Source organism: Colius striatus, chromosome 19, assembly GCF_028858725.1.
Source record: "Colius striatus isolate bColStr4 chromosome 19, bColStr4.1.hap1, whole genome shotgun sequence".
NCBI lineage: Eukaryota > Metazoa > Chordata > Aves > Coliiformes > Coliidae > Colius > Colius striatus.
Window position 1 is genome coordinate 9415857 of NC_084777.1, and position 13750 is coordinate 9429606.

General features: G+C 44.1%; 1 protein-coding gene across 9 annotated transcripts in view; it reads left to right on the forward strand.

Annotated features, from left to right (window-relative positions):
• The window catches only part of EXD3 (exonuclease 3'-5' domain containing 3), a 261724-nt gene that overhangs the window by 68071 nt on the left and 179903 nt on the right, over window positions 1-13750 (forward strand). The window lies entirely within an intron of this gene.

Genomic DNA, 13750 nt, shown 5'->3' on the forward strand with positions numbered 1-13750 from the left:
CAAAGCCAGTTTCTTCACCCCTAAACCAGCTGTGACCTACAATTGCCTATGAAGGCTGTTGCAAGTCCTGGGTGGGAGATACTCTAGATAGCACAAAGAATTGTTGAAGGTAAGTGTTACAGTCAGTCACATCTCTCACTGTGTGATCCCTTTTTGGGATGGAGCTGTGGTGACAGCGCACAGGCACTTTGATCTTTTAATCCCTAGCAACTGCATGGTGCAGTCCTCGCAGAGATGTCTCAGTCTACCTCCTTCTACTCCCCACTGCTCACTTGTTTAAACTATTACTGAGTCCATGTATTTATTATCCTGCATTTCAATATCTGATTGTACTCATTTTCTATTTTAAGACCTTTTGCATTCTTTGTTGCATCATTATTATTCTAAGCATGTGCTCAAATAGGTCTGTGGTGGCCGATGTGCTATAAACCCAAGTATTGTTAATATCAGGTCTTTAGTGTCAGGCCCTGTCTCTAGCAGTGTACAATGACATGATTGTACTGTTCAGTGATCAGAGTGTGGTGGCGTGGGGTCTGATTCTTCCATGAGATATGATGACATGCAAAAGGCCTTAATGAATATTTTATGTGTGCATTTTAAATAGGTGAAGTGATGAACAAGTATGTGAAAGAGTGTTCAACTTCCCTCTTTCACAGTTAGTAGCTAATCCTTGGACACCCCAAGCCAAAATATTTAGCAGTATTAATTTTCCTGCAAGCCTGAAGCTTTAAGGAGACTTTAAGTCCAGTCCTCAGCAGTGCCTAAATGGGAATGACCCTTCAGCATATTATCTTCCTTCATATTTTCTTTGATTCCAGGTAAACCATTCAACTCTGAGTGGTTTAGATACTCCTAAAACACAGAGGGATGTCCCACTTCTAGCTTCTCACTCAGCTGTTCCAGCTTCCTTGTTGAACACCTCGTTCTTCCTGCTACCACAGCAAGCAGTCAGGGGCACTTACAGTTAACTTTCCAAGCTGTAGTTCTTTTGGGTTTTCTGTATGCCTGGCTGTAAGTACATCTTGTCCTTTCCCCCTGCTGGTGGGGAGTTCTTCTCTTTTCTGAAATGAAGAAGTGTGATGCATTAAAGCAAGTGTGACACTGTGTCACCTGCAGCCTGTTCCCCCAGCTCCTGGTTTCATTGTTGCTCCTTTGCCCTGTAGCTGGATGTTTCAGGGTGAGTGTATTGCCCATGCACAGGGGTGACAAGAGCATGTGTGTGAAGACTGGTACCTTTCCCCTGCTCCAGAGCCACTCATGAGGCAACATTGTTGTGCTTTTTGGACATGAGCTGGTTTTCAGCTTTAAACTGCAGGATGCTGCTGGGCTGTACCAGCTTGTGTTCATTAGTGCACAGTAGTGGTTACAGCACCATATCTGCTGCATTATTTGCACGTGTTGCAAGTTCCCTCACTGATGACAATGAGATGAGAAGTGATAAGGTTCCCTCTCAGGTACTGATGGACATTTAGAACATTCCAACATACCTGTGCTGATTCTGCAGGTGAGTGAAAGGCCTGAGAAACACCTGTGAAGGAGTGTTCCTTTCCACAAACCAATTCAGAATCCAGCCTGGCTTCTCTGTCCAGCAGCAGGAGCGTTGCAGCACCCTGGGTCTCTGTACCCATCCCTTCCCTGAACTGAGAAGGGTGTTGAGAGGCAGCAGGATTGTGCTCACTAAGCTGTTTCTCTCCATTTTGATTCAGAAGTGTAACTCAGTATCTCACACTAAAAAGACTTTCCATTGGTATTCATGGCTCATATAACAGCTCCTCAACAGTTTCCTGGGGCTTTGGAGGGAAGGGATCTCTCCGTGCATAATTTAGTCACATTCAGCACTGCACCACTTGGATGGGTTTTTTTTTCCTCCACAGAAAATTCTAAAACATCTTGTTAGTTAAATCTTGCACTTTTAGAAATGTCAGTGAGCTTGCTTATCTTGTTCATTCAGATAAACACCTCTCAACATCCTGTTTTTCTTATGTCATACGAACAGGAAGAGAGCGATTGTTTGAGATGTGCGTCAGTCATAATTGTAACCAGGCAGCCACGTTACCCTCCCCATTGCCATAGAAACCAACAAATCTCTTCAAACACGTTGGTGGGGAGCTGACAGGTATCCTTTCTTTTCTATTTAACCTCCCAAGAGCTATAACTTTGGAAGTTCATGCGCAGGACCACTCAAAGACTTTTTATTTTTATCTAAGAGAGTGCACCTATAAACTTTGCAAGTGAATGGTCATCACTTCTTGTATCTTAAGCAGCACTGTTATCTTTTATTTGGCCTCACATCCACTAGGAAACACTGAAAAAGAAAATCTGAGGCAAGCTCCTTAGTCAGTGGCAGTGCAGTGTGAAGGACTGAGCAAGCTTTTGCCTGAGCCTGTGTGCAGTGTCTGCAACGTGTCCTAGAGAAGAGTGGTTTGAGCCAGGCAGCTGATGGAAAAGCATTTGACAGTTTTGCATTCATTTAAAGGTGACCTGAAGAGCTTTGTGCATGGAGGGAGCACATTCAGTGTTTGGGCACACTTCAGAGTAATTGCAACTGTCCTTGGAACCTCAGGTTGAGATTTCCAAAAGCAGCAACAGGAGCAGAGATAGGTGTGAGGAGCACATTGTTTGAAGATTTTTGCTTTCTCTGGCAATGACTGGAGACTGAGTTTTAGCATAACACTCTGAGATGTGATCAGCTGCAGGAAGAAGAAATTCTTCTATAGGAATTTTACCATTATTGTCTTCAACATAAGCAAAGTAGCAATTGCACCCTGCCTGTGGAGACCTCGATTCATTCCCAGGCTAATGAGTCTTCTCTACTTTGTTTACCTGAGTCTTTTAATTACATTAGCTATAACCTGAAGGGAAGCTGAAAAGCTGCTTTACATTCCATATCTTTTATTAGAAGGAAGCTACAATACTTTCTCAACTTACCATTCAAAGAAAATCAGTTTGGTTTGATATACTGCCCAACACAGGCATGGATCATGGATGCCCACATCTGCCCTTTCTGCATGGCTGGTACTCATGGCCTGTCTCCCAGTGCAGGCAGAGGAGGAGGAGGGAGGAGAAAAGGAGGAGTGCATGGAGCTGGTAATAGTGTTGGAGACTTCTCTTGAAAACACATCCTGAGGGACAGAAAATAAGCCACCTGTGACCAGGACCTGCTGGCCTGGAGGAGGGGATGGTTGGTAACCCACTGTTAACCTGTGCCATGGAGGAATGGCCAAGGAAAGAGCAGCAGAGGGAAAAGATTTCCCAGCAGCAGACTCAGAGAGGCAGGTGGTGACATCCAGGCCATGGTGCTGGATGATGCAGGGCACCATCATTCAGCATCTGAGAGCAGAGGGGAAGCACTGCTGGTGGGTTAGGTAGTGTCTCCCTTTTATCCTCCTCTGCTGCTCAGAGTGAAGATGGGAAGTAAACAGAAAAAAAAAAGCAGCATTTGTATATAATTCCTGCATCTACAGTTACAAAAATAGACAGGGATAAAATCTGAGGAGTCATTGCTTTTATTTTCCTGTGTCTTTGCTCTGAGCAGATCTGTTATGGCTGAACATACCCATGCACTGGAGGACATGGCACTGCCATGTGCTGCAGACATCAGCGTTTTGGTTTGGTTTTTAACTAGAGGGAAATATCTGTACAAGTTCTAACCTGTGTTGGGTAGAGCATGTGAAGAGGAACTCACACAGACACTGGAAAATAAAAGCAATAAATGGCAAAATGTAATGTCTTCTTAAATGTCTCAGCCTTGTTCCAATAGCTGTGTCGTCCCCCCCCCAGTTCTGCCTTTGTCAAGTGCTGGATGATAAAAGCTGTGGGTTTTTCTATGCTGGAAAAGTTAGTTTCAGTTGTATTTGCAAGACACTAATCCTGTTCTAGTACTCACCATTAACTGGAGTTTATCCTCAGCTGACAACTGTAGCTTTTGCCAGTCACTGTGTGCACTAAGGAAACAATTACAGCTGTTACCAGAGCCCGACTCCAGAAGGAGACAGTGCCAGAAAACCCGGAGCTGCTACTCGACTTCTACTGGTAGAAAGATGGCTCAGTGTATTAAGATCTACAAAAGCAGCTTTTATTAAAAGAATGTCCCAAATGACATGGAAAGGATGTCAGAAGGAGATCTCTGGTTATGATGTACACTTGGCTTTCCCAGCATGGAGCTCTAGCATGAGGGTCTTCTCTTAGGCAGTTTGGAAGCTACAGCAGCTTTGATTCTGCCAAGGGCTTGTTGCCTGCTCTGTACCAGTGGTGGTCAGCAACAGGACCTAATATTGACCTCAAAGAGAGAGGTTCTGTCTCTCCTTCAGCATCTGCTGGTACTTTTGAAGTACACCAAAGTGAAGAACTGGCAGAAGAAAATGTGAGAAAGGCATTAAAACAAGAATCAAACTATTGTTACTGTTCTAAAGAGAAAGCTGGATGGCTTCAAAACATGTACTGCAGCTTTTTAGTGTTAACAGTTGGGTTTTTTCATGGAAAACTACGTAAGAGAAATAGTTAAAGGTCCTTAGGTTTAGAACATGGGGATTTCCAGAGATGTCCGGAGGAGGAAAAAAGCATATGCATCTTTTTAGCCTTATGATAGTACTCTGCATCTGATGCTTCTTCCCCAGTCCTTTGGACCTGCTACTGCTGCTGTTCCTGATGGTTTCAGCACTAAGTAGTCAGAAATTAAGGACATGTATAAAGAGCTGTCTCTTTCTCCTGAACAACATTAGGGTTTTTTCACTTTTGCAGAATTGATGAGCTTGAAAGAAGAAATTGGTAGCTTTTTGGAGTGCTGTTTTAAATGCTTTGGAACTCAGGAGTTTCCATTTCCATGCTAGTGCCTTTAACTTAGCACAGGGACATTGGCTCATCCTGGGCCTGTGCTTGCCTGGGGAGGAGGGTACAGCAGCCCCAGCCTGTGGGAAGTGGCCCATTCCACAGCAGTGAGTGGTGTTAGTGCTTCTGGCCACTTTGCTCCTTCCCCTTCCTGCCTCAACACAGATGTTTTATGGGAATGCTTCTCTCTATCACTGAAAAACTGTGTGGAGCTGTTGACTAAAGTAAAATAGCTTGGCTGAATTTTTGGAGGAAAAGAAATGTTGGATGATGAAACTGTGTTTTTTGCTGAAATAGGTTTGAACACAAGAATACAAACTGTGGTTTCAGCAGGATGACGATCCCCTGAGCTCAGTCTCTTCAGTCACCTCTCTGGCTCTGCCTGGTGGTGAAGGTGTAGGGAGAGGGTGTAAAAAGTCCAAAGGGAATGAGGGAGTGCACTGTTGTCCTCCCTTCTGGTATGTGCCCCAACTTCCATCCAGCTGCAGCTCCAAGTCCTCCTGTGACAGAGATTATATTCTCATTTTGTAGCTTAATAATCCTTGGTATTGAGATTCTTGCCCTTCTAACAGACGGAGGCACCATTAAAAGAGTTGCCAGTTATTTATAAGAGGCTTATGCTTGTTACATTTTTAGTCTTTTATTACTTTGGATTTCACTACCTGCCTAGAAAGCAACTTCTTAGCACTATTTTCAGAATTGGGTGTACTTCTCCTTGTCAAGACAGGGTGTATTGAAAGTATCCAGCTGTGTGTTTGAGGTGATGACCCCCATGTGTGTTCAGACCCACAGTATGAGATGTTCTCCTTTGCCATTGTGCAAAGGGAAGGGATATTTCTGCCCCCTGAGAGTGAGTCCTCTCAGGCACAGTGTGAGGATGTCCCCAAGGCTGGGTAGCTTCTTGGCTGCAGTTCATTGTTGTTTCTTTAGTTGGCACCAGATCTGAAGTGCAGTGCTTACGTGTGGTTGCTCAGGTGTCTGTAGGCAGCGAGCAGCAGAGGAATGTGAGTGCCCCTTGGGGTGGGAGAGGAAGGTTCTTGTTTGGGGTGCCAGGGGAGCCAGCCTGCCCTGCACTGTGGTGGCTGGTGAACAACTTTCTTCTCTCTTCATTGACAAACAGCACTAAGAAAATAAGAAGAAAATGTTATTGGCTGTTCTGCTCAGACAAGCAAGCCTTTTCTTTTCATGAGAGTGCATTCTGTTTGATCTGTGTTATTTGGGGGAGAAATGATGAATTTTAGCCATTGTGAAAACAAAAGCCATGGTTATTTGTAAGGATTGTTTTATAAGAAGCATATGTGTGCTTTATTATTCTTTTACTTGAAGTGTGGGGATTGTTTTCAGTAGGGAGGTTGCATTAGAAGAATGTGAACTTGTGACTCACTGAGAAACAGAGCATGTACCAGCGAAACCGTGAGGTTTCCTATTCTGTTTTCATAACTCGAATTTCTCAGAGTGACAGGGATCTCTTTTGCCCTGAGTTAACAAATGACTTCTACTGCTGTTGAGAAAGACCAGGTTCAATATACTTTTACTCTACCCACTGTTAGTCATTTCCCTTTCTCCTTTCCAGCATGGCAGTTTCTCAGGGTTGTGCCTGGTTGTGCCTCATTCTCCAGCTGTATTTCCATCACACCTCTACATTTTGACTTTGCTGTAATGATGTCCTTGGCAGGACAGGCTTCACCTTGTGATCCCAGGAAGAGATGAGCTCAGCTACTGACCTCTAAGGAATTTCAGCTTTTCTCTACAAGAATCAATTGAGAAACACGAAATCAGCTTTGAATGCATAGCTGGATGCTTTGTGATAAGCTTTTACAAGATAAAACACAATTAATAGAGCTAATTGTGTAACACAGGATTACATGCTGCCACGTTAATACAGTAGCTCAAAACCAAAGTCTACAATTCAGGACTTACTGGCCAATGCCTTGTTATCCTATTTGCAAAGGCACATCATTGAATTAGATGTTTCTATTAAATCAGGTCTGTCTGAAAGATGGCGAAGAACCACCAGAAGATAAGCTTCTAGATACTGACTTCTCCCCTAAAGTGAAGCCGAGTGTTTCCTGCTGAGCGAAATCATTGTCTCATTTGAATTGAAATGAAGCTTTCTCCCCTGCTTTTGATACAGGGAGGGAACTGGGGTAGCAGAAATTGTTCCAGCTTCACCTGACTTTTCTATCTGACCTATGAACCAAAACATCGAACTGGTTCTGCAGTTCCAAGTATTGTCTGGACCATCTCATGGCAGTGCAATAGGTGATGTGAACACCTTTATTTCAGTAATGATTCCAGCCAAAGGGTACTTCCTCTGCTGTAGAGAGACTGCAGGGGAAAGCCAGCCATGGCCTACAGATCTCCTCTTCTCCAGCAAGCAGGAGTAGACGGCTACTGTGTAAGGACATCACAGGGCTGGAAGAAAAGTATCAGAACTGTCACAGCTGGTTGACAAATGGAGAAATAAGGAACCATTCATGTTACATGGAGGTTCTAGCTACTGAAAACAAGCTGTTGTTCATAATCAGGTGATTACAAGAAGGAACTTACTGCATCTGGGGATTCTTTTCCCCTTTTTTCCTCTCCCATCTGATGCAGATACTTCCCTGGCTGCTTTAGCACATCCCAACGTGTGAATGAAGAATTGAAGGAAGAAGTAATAAATGCTTTTCCTTTGGTGAACCTAGACTCAGAGACCTCCCAAAAGGCTAAATCTTTAATGTTAAAATTATAGAGGAGGTGTGTGGTGTATGGAGATTTTAAGGCCATGGTAGCTGCGTGTGGTTACTTCCCTTCTGAGATCTGAATCATTCTGTGTGGTGGAGTTCAAAGCTCTGTCGATTAGAAAGCTGTAGTTAAAATTGGAAACTGAGCCAATGGCTGGAGTGAGCCAGACATACCTCATAAAGAAGGGCCCTCTCCATCTCCTTGCTTCATTTCCTTGTTGTGAATTCAGCTAAACCCACATAGTTACACATTTGTAAGGCATTTTTGTCTTTAGCGGGAGGCGCAGTTAAGGAGTTGGTAGCTGGGATGGGGAGTGAGTGTTGGAACACTGGCAACTGTGCTAAAGCAGAGCAATTTATTGCTTCTGAAATGAAATCGTTTTGTGACATCTGATCCTCCTGTAAATTTTGCACTGGAGGATTCAGCGGTGGGATGTAATGAACATTTCAATTGATCAGGCTCTTACAAGGCAGCGTTCCTCTGCCTGTCTGCAGACACTGCTACCTGAGAGTTCTCGCTGCCAGCAGTGCCTCTGGGCTGCTGTTATTCCTAGTGGGAGTCTCATCACTGCAGTCAGTGGAGATTGGGATGAATCACCCAGTGGTTGCTCTTTAGTCATAGTGTTCTTGGAATTGAACTCCTATCATTCCTGGAAGTATCTATTTTTCCTAAGACATGGACTTTGCCATGAGAAAGTATTAAAGAGTCCTTGACCCACCCTGGTGCAGGTACATCTGAAACAGGAGTGGGCACTCTTGTGAGTGAAAGCCCTCCCCATCCCAGGATGGTGCTAGTTTATGTTTAAAAGTAGCATCTGGGGTGGAGAAGAACGTACTGGAAGTTCACTCAGTCATGGTGTTACTGGAATGTGAAAGGTACTTCTGAGAAAATCAGTCTTCCTTAAGAAAACTGTAGAAAATGGAACTGATGATGACAAGGTATCCAAGAGCCATAGACTCCCTGGTTCATGTGAGCTTGCAGATCTGATCAGAAGATGGTATGGACACTAGTGAGGTGATTGAAGCTCAGGGTGCAGTGTTTGCACAGGTCCACATTGACTTCCCTGTCCATTTGTTGGGCACTGATTTGGGGAGAAATGCTGTGGGCATCAGGAGCACCTGCAGCCCCTCACTGCCACAAGCTGGGTGCAAGCTGGCACCACAGCCACAGCCCAGGGCTGCACCCTGACCTCACTCATGCAAGGGTTGCTACAGTCCTTGCTTTGGTATTAGTCTTCTTACCATAGTTTCTTGGTAGTTTGGAGTTCTGCCTTCTTGGCTGCTTGCTAAGTTGTTTGAGTTGTTTGTGTCATGTCTATTAAGCAAAACCCTTGGTGACTTTGATAGTCAGAATGTGAATCGAATGAGAACAGGGAAAAACTGACCTTGGGACTGCAGAAAGCAGTGGCAGTCTCAGCTGTACTCCTGTGCTGGCATGGGTGCAAAGCAAGCAGAGCTTGCATTTCATTGTGGGTAGGAAGTAGGAAATACGATCCTTGGCACTGTTTGCAAAAATACAGGCAAATTACAGCAATGCCATTAAATGTCATTTAAAACACGTGTTCTCAATAAGAAATGGAGAATGGATTGGTACAAGGGGGAAGGAGCAGCAATACCAACAAAACCACTTCTCAGGATATTGCATCTATCAAATCTTGACTGGCTAAAAAATACCCCTGTGTCCCACCTCTGTCTTTTCCAGTTTCTGGTGCACTAATTACCCTTTGCTCTTCCCTCCCTCTGAGATCAAAGAGGAGAGTTACACTAGCCTTCCTCCAGAGTTGTGTTTCGACTGGATACACCTACAATGGAAACACAACAGTTACTCCAAAAGACACACTAATAACCCAAAAGTTCCCAGTGTGGAGAAGGTGCTTTGCAGCAATGCTCTGGGGAGGTGGGTGGTCTCCCATCAGCAGCAGTTTTGTTTTCAAAGAGATTTCCCTGTTTCAATCTTAGGTTTGTTGGAGGCATCTCTTGAAGGCAAGTCTTCAGCAAGAGACAGGGATGGTATGGCAGGACCAAACACTGTTGAGACAGCATAATCCGTTTTGATGGTGACCGCTAATTGTAGTCTGTGTGACATCTTTACCCACTCCATGGTTATGTAGCTTGTCAGGTGTCTCTCCCCAAACCCTGAGAGTAAATTACTGAAGAAGCCTCCTAAAAGGCAAATGGCACTGCTGTGCCCTACTAAGCTGATACCCACATGTTCACAGACGTGCCTTTTCTGAACTGTTCTCAGTGATGGCCAATGACAGGACAAGGGGCAATGGGTACAAGCTGGAACAGAAGAGATTCCAAAGAAACACAAGGAAAAACTTCTTCCCTGTTGAGGTGAGGGAGCCCTGGCAGGGGCTGCCCAGATGGGCTGTGGAGGCTCCTTCTCTGGAGACATTCCAACCCAGCTGGATGGGTTCCTTTGTGCCCTGCTCTAGGTGGTGCTGCTCTGGCAGGGGGGTTGCACTGGATGAGCTTTCCAGGTCCCTTCCAGCCCTTGAGATTCTGTGATTTATTTGGGCAGAAAACACACAAAGCTGTAGGTAATAGTAAAAATTCAGTGGTTGTTGCCTGGTTAGGTTGGATGTTATAAATGCTGTTAAACAGTTATTAAAATCCTGTTGATTTGCAAGGAAGAGGCATTAGCTCTTTGCCTGAAGAAGACTTAATGGCACTGTGTTGTTGACCTTTTCTGTCTGTGAATTTCAGCTGCAATTGACTGGGAGATGTGAGCATTGATTGTAATTCTTCCAGGTCTCAGACCATGGGATCTTTAATGGTCTTTGATACAAACAAAATGTGTTGAAAGACTTTTTTTTGTTGGTAAATTCCTCCTCTGGGGCTCGATGTCTCACTTTCCCCGTGCAAGATGCACAAGGACCCTCAGCCACAAAGTGGGTTTCTCTTGCCAGGGTGTTTCAGCAGAACCAGTGAATAATGCAGCATAATTTTGCAAGGAGGCAACAGCAAAACCACCACTTCACCTCAACATGGCACAGCTTTTGTTGTGATCACAGCAGGTTTTGAGTGATGTATGCACAAAGGAGAAGGAGGGAATGGACAGAAAGTAGTTTATGGCTTTCCTCAAAGGCACTTTTCAAACTCCAAAATATAAGCCTTGTGGTTTCTATGGTTTTGAAATGTAACCACAGTTATTGAGAACTGGAGAACATTTGATTTACCATCTCTTGCAGTTTTGGTACCAGATTCAGGGCAGAGGGAATTCGTTTTCAGAATAGAAAATGTTGAAAGGAAATAATATATTAATGTCAAAGTTTTACAAACCAGAACATTCCCTTTGGAGAAACTGTCAGATGAAGAAATCGAGGTCACTTGTGTCTTGATCGAGTGAGTGCAGATGAATCTTTTTCAGATCCCCACCAAAATGCTATAACCTTGTTTTGGTGAAGCTTTGCCAGATATTTTGTGGTCTGCAGCCCCCTTTTTTTAGAGCTGTGAAGGGTCAGTGTCAGACTGAGCACTTTGAGCTTAATGGAGGAACTGAATGGGGTCAGCTGCCTGGGGCACGTCTTGGCTTCTCCAGCATGGTAGACCCCATCATCCTTGGGGAGCAGAGCAAGCTGATGCTCTCCTGCTTGCCACACCATTCTTGTTTACTGTTTTACATGGCCTCATGTTTGTTTTTCTCATGGAGTAACCCTTGCTAATAGCTGGATGTAGAGTCTCATACTCAGTAGGCAAGAGTCTCTGCAGAAGTTAACTGTATTTAGATGCAGAGATTCTGGGTGTTCTTGGTATGACATAGGAAGGTGTTTTTCTGGCCTCTGTCATGCAGAGTTTCTGTTAAAACACAGAGTCACAGAATGGTAGGGATTGGAAGGGACCTTCAGAGATCATCTAGGCCAACCTAAAAACATGTATCTCAGTAATCACCACTTCTTGCTCCTCCTGCAGTGTCTGGAGGTCACTCCAGAATTTTGCTCTTCTTGTCCTCTGAGTTGAGCCCACATGCACTTATGACCATTTGCTTTTCAGTCACTATGCTTTGTTCTTCTTTCCCTTGTGTTTCTTTCTCTCTGCCTTTTGTGTTGAGCAATCATCTGCTCTCCAGATTTCTGAAGGCTTATGAACTCCTTGTAAGGTCCCGTTCTTTATCCTTGGCATTAGCTTCCTGCTGCTTCTCTGGATGTTGATGAGCAGGAACCTATCTAGTGTTCCAATGTGAACATAGCAGTGCTGTTACTACTTCATTATCCATGCCAAAGACACTAATTTCTCAGTCTTTCAGGGTGCAGGAGGACTGTGAGGAGGCCAGTATCCATGAAAGGTCCTGCAGGAGAAATAAAAGATGAACAGTTCATTTCCTTCAGGACCCAGAATGATGTGAACCTTCACATTTACATCTTCTGGCCCAGGTGGAGGGTATCTAGATACAATAGCTGAAGATCCACATCATCTTTCCACTGCATCCAGTGCATCTTTCCACTCTGGTAGGACTAAGCTAAAGCATAAAGTTGCTTTCTTGTCTTGTTGATATTTGGCTCTAGGAGTGACTGCTTGTCAGTTATATTGTTGTATTAAGCCTCTGATTTTATCCTCGGATGCTAAACAGGCCTTACCAGGTATGGAAGGAAGCAGCACTGCTCTGACAATCCTGCCATTACTATTTCAGTGGTTTCTCTCCTTATTCAGTCCCTGTAGTGGAGAATTGAGTGAGAATTGCCCCTTTCTTACATACAGACTGGACAATAAAACTTGTAGGTCCAGTCATGCCAGAAGATGAGTGGTTCCCCTCCCTCCCTGCGAGTGACCATGGGCTGCCCCAAGCCCCTCCACAGCAATACCAGTGTCAGGGCTGCCTTCACCTCCAGCACTTGAGGACGGGGAGGTTGTTTCCTCCTCACCCAGACTTGCACAGTGGCACGCTGCCGACACGCTGGGTTATTGAAAATTGACTGGAGAGATGGTTTTCATGTGTCTGTGTATGGAAAAAGCAGTGAGATCAGATTTCAGTTACAGGGAGGTAAGGTAGGAAAAAGTCACGTAAGAAAAGGGCTTGTTTCGTTGATTGAGGTTTAGAAAGCTTTTTAACGAGTTGAATTATTGGCTGTATCTGAAGTGAAACGCTGCTTTCCTAACTGCTCTCATTTCCTGTATCATTCCAGCTCGTTCACTGCGTTAATTACAGTTCAGATTTACAGTGGATTTGGTTACACACTGGGTTGCATTCGGAAGGGGTTTTTTCTTGTGTGTGTATAAATTTAGTTGGGAGTCAGGCCAAGAGCAGAGTGTGTGTGTATGTGTGCTCACACACATGGGCTGAACCGGGCTCTTAGCTGCTAAGCTTGTGGGGAATAGGGGTCTGGATTTTCTTCTGCTTTGTTGTAAAAAGAGACTTTCCTTTTACCAAAAGAGAGGCAGTAGCTGAGAACAGCCAATGTTTGGAGAGTTGAAGATTTCAGGACAGCCAGAGAGGAGAGAAAATATTATCTTATGAATTGTCAGTGTGGCATTTTCAATTTGGCTAGTGTTTCCCAGAGGTTAGTGAATAATGGGATACTAGCATTCTCTTGGCTCGACCAGTAAGCAGCTTGCTACTCCACAGTATTTTATAAATGCAGTGCTTCAGAGTGGAGTTGGATGAGGTAGAGCTTTTCACAGTTGAAGTAGCTTTTTGTGACTTGAAATATGAAGTGAGATGGGATACTAAGCAAGAAACCTAGCCTTTGGAAACGAGCTGTTTAGTAACTGGAGAATGCAGAAGGTGACTGAAAGGGTGTTTCCTTTTCAGTGTAGCATTTTTTTCTTTTGGCTTTATGAAAACATAAGGCAAGATGCACTAAATGCACGAGGAGGGAGGTTGGAGAGCTCATTCAGGTTTTGAATTCATTCGTCACGTTTCAGCTGTTCCCGCAGTACGAGATTTTCATTCAGAACATTCTGAGTCACGGGTGTGTAAGCAAATGATTGTGAACTAAACAGAACCAGATATCAAAGATGTTACTGCTTTCAAAATGGACTATTCCTAAACAATTGACTCCAAAATACTGATATGATGAATAATGGTGTGATGAATCACACTGGTGTGGGGGATGATAACAGATACAAAATACCAACTTCTCAAGGAATTAGGTGAAAAGTAAAAGAGAAGATTCCAATTAACCTTCTTTGGAAATAAGTGATCACCCCTTGGGTTTGGTGGGTTTTTTTTGCCTTACCACTAATCTCAGAAGCAT